Source organism: Sinohyriopsis cumingii, chromosome 17, assembly GCF_028554795.1.
Source record: "Sinohyriopsis cumingii isolate HCF-2022 chromosome 17, ASM2855479v2, whole genome shotgun sequence".
Taxonomy (NCBI): domain Eukaryota; kingdom Metazoa; phylum Mollusca; class Bivalvia; order Unionida; family Unionidae; genus Sinohyriopsis; species Sinohyriopsis cumingii.
The window spans coordinates 52610540-52613759 of record NC_142977.1 but is presented as its reverse complement, the minus strand read 5'-3'; the positions used below and the strand labels follow the sequence as shown (position 1 = coordinate 52613759).

At 35.4% G+C, this 3220-nt stretch overlaps 1 non-coding gene across 1 annotated transcript; it reads right to left on the bottom strand.

Moving 5' to 3' along the window:
• Positions 1–2673: 2673 nt before the first annotated feature.
• On the bottom strand, positions 2674–2745 carry Trnaq-cug (transfer RNA glutamine (anticodon CUG)). Its single transcript has one exon. It is a non-coding gene; the product is annotated as a tRNA-Gln (tRNA).
• Between the last annotated feature and the right edge of the window lie 475 nt (positions 2746–3220).

Sequence of the window (3220 nt, the reverse complement as noted above, 5' to 3'; positions counted from 1 at the left end):
CTTACAACCAGGGTTCGTCCGATGAATACTCGTTAAGAAGATTACGAGGGAATATATCATTGTCATTTCTGATCCTTACTTTGCTAAAATAACTAATGTTTCCAAGTAATGAGAGATGACACTAAGAAGTAGATTTCTTAAACTTTGAAGGTAAATACTTCAGTGCGTCAAAACTGGGGTTGAAAAAGATGGACCACCCTGTTGTAGTGTATGCGTTTTTGTTTTCGTAAGGTGCTATAAATCGCATAGATCTTCGAGAAAGCATATGGTTTTAGAGACGATTAAAACTGTTGGTAATGTACACCTCAAAAAAGGGGAGTGAAAGAGTTATCGACATAAAATGAATGCCGTAAAGGAAAAAATTTAGAAATTTAGAGAGACACGAGATGGACGACAAAGACGATACTGATAAAACTTAGTATTTACATTGTTGCAGGACCAAATCTGTATGAAAACAGCAGTTGGAATGATGTAATTGTAAAGTTCAGAAACAGAATATACAAAGTTTGTAGTAACTGACATTGCGTTTGTCATACGACAAACTACGGAATCAATTCAGTTGTCGGCAAATCGCAAGATACAATAACGCAGAAGGAAAGTTGATCGAAAAACTTGCAAGCAACCATTTACAGCTTGCATGAATGAAAATTAGAAAATTCTTGACTAGAATTATGAATGTAGCACTTGCAAGCAGTTATTTACAATAATGCAGAAGGAAAGTAGCACTTACAAACTGCCACGTACAATTTGCATCAATGAAAATACAATATACATTGATAGAATTATGAAAGTAGCACTTGCAAGCAGCCATTTACAATAATGCATCATGGAAGATTAGGAAATACACGCATATAATTATTTCGGTAATCCACCTCCATATATGCCTGCCATATTTCCGACAACGTGTGTGTCCGATTTAGATTTTTAACGTAGCTTTAAAATAAATTCAGTCATATCGCTACGATGCCTGCAATGTGGCAGTTTATAGTGATGTCTAGCACTGGGGCATCATGCTGCAGACATGTAGCATGATGTACCACACAGACACATTATCCTGACACCAGGCCGACCAGTCCTAAAACTAACCTTTTAATGCTGTGCGCCTAGCGAGGTGGCTGTTAGTACCATTTTTGTAAGTCTTTGGCATGACTCGGCCGGGGATCAAACCCACGATCTCCCGCATCCGAGGCGGGCGCTCTAACCACTAGGCCACTGGAGCGGTCCGACAACGCAAGCTTTCAATTTCTAGGTTATCTTTGTCCTTTGACGGTAAGTGAAAAATTAAGAAAACAAAGTCGTAATTACAAAATTTCTAAGTGCAAAAATTGTAATGTTGTTGAAGAGGATTTAGGTAATATATAGTTGTAAGTACGAATTACTGAGTTGTAAGTAAGGGGCTGTAAGTCGCTTCTTCTTCTTCTGTACATTCGCCTCCTGTTCCACATGAAACTTTGAGAAAAGTATTTGAATAAAAATAAAAAAAACCCTAGGTTCCACCGAGATTTCAACTCGGATTGCTGGATTCAAAGTCCAGAGTGCTAACCATTACACCATGGAACCTATCGGTTACAACGGGTCATCTTCTCAAAACTTATTAGTAGGTTGTAGTATATGCGTATTCTTTACTGTTTTGCTAAAACATGTGCATGAGGTAGTAGGAGCGAGGCGATAATACTCAATAGGAAGAGAGCTATTCCAGTATCCAATGGCAAGGACATGCGCAAACCGCAATATGTATGTGTGTGACGGGTTCGCACACACTGGCTGCTGAATGGAAAAGTAAAAATAAATATACACACATTTGGCGGGAAACGCTTTACAACGCAGGTTTGTTCTTTTCCTATCACCATCATATACGTCAATCAGAGGAATAATTTAGCAGTGAGTACCCTGTGGACACAAACTTTTGGTGTCCGCAATATAAAATGTTTCCATCAAGAAGGTTTATGCTTTGAATCCGTGTCCATAACGCATTAAATTGGAATACACAGAGTGGGGGAGAGAGAGAGAGAGAGAGAACAACTATAAAAGAAAAAGATCATATTTGTATAACAACAATGTGATCGTAAAGTGTACCTCTTATAACTTTGCACATTAGTGACATTTATAATAAATGTGTACGAATACAGTTTCTAAGGTATCGAGTGCTGGTCAGTATCAGTGTTGTCATGGTAGAGGTCACGTTATAGAAAAGGGATTCGCTATTTAAAATCGATATCGACTAATATATGCATATATTCATAATGAAACACATATAGTGCAGTGTAATTGACTCCTCGCGGAGAAAAGTGAGAAGAGGTAACGGTCCGCAGCCAATATCAAGACATAAAGGAAATGTGTTTACGTTGCGCAATTCTTTAATTGCAATTAATAAATCAAAGTCGAAATTACAAGATATCTTTGTTTTCAAATCGTAATGTAGTTGCAAAGAATTTGCGAGATTCCCCTTTTTAAGTGCGAATTATTGAATTGTCAGCAAGGAGCACTAGGTTGCAACTCTATTGCGAAACTAGATTCATATTTCGCACTAACCCATTTCCAAGCAATACTGTATGTCGTTAAATAGGTACATACAATGTATCCTCTCATACTCGCTTCTACTATTGTACATTTGTCTTCTGTTCGACATAAAACTTTAAGAAAAGGTATTTTTAGGATTAAAAAGATAAACTTAGGTTCCACCGAGATTTGAACTCGGATTGCTGGATTCAGAGTCCAGAGTGCTAACCATTACACCATGGAACCTATCGATGACACAGGGTCATATTCCAAAAACATGTTAGGAGGTAGTAATATATCAGTATTATATCAGCTTACCGTTGGACTCCCTTGTGTTCATTTATATTACCGATAAGGTGCATTCATGTTGTCAGAGATTTCGTCTTACTTTATTAATAAAACGTTACACACCTGTAATACACACAAACAAACACACACACACAGATTAATATGTATATATATATATATATATATATATATATATATATATATATATATATATATATATATATATATATATATATATATATATATATATATATATATATATATATATATATATGAAAATAATAAAAGTGTATATGAAGATTAAAAGTGAAATGCCTAAAAGATTAGTACTATTACGTTCGAGTGGAATGTATATTAAATTAGTAAGATACATTGAAATATCTTAAAGTGATTAAATAAAATGAAATTATGCTGGCTAATTTAAAATCAAGTT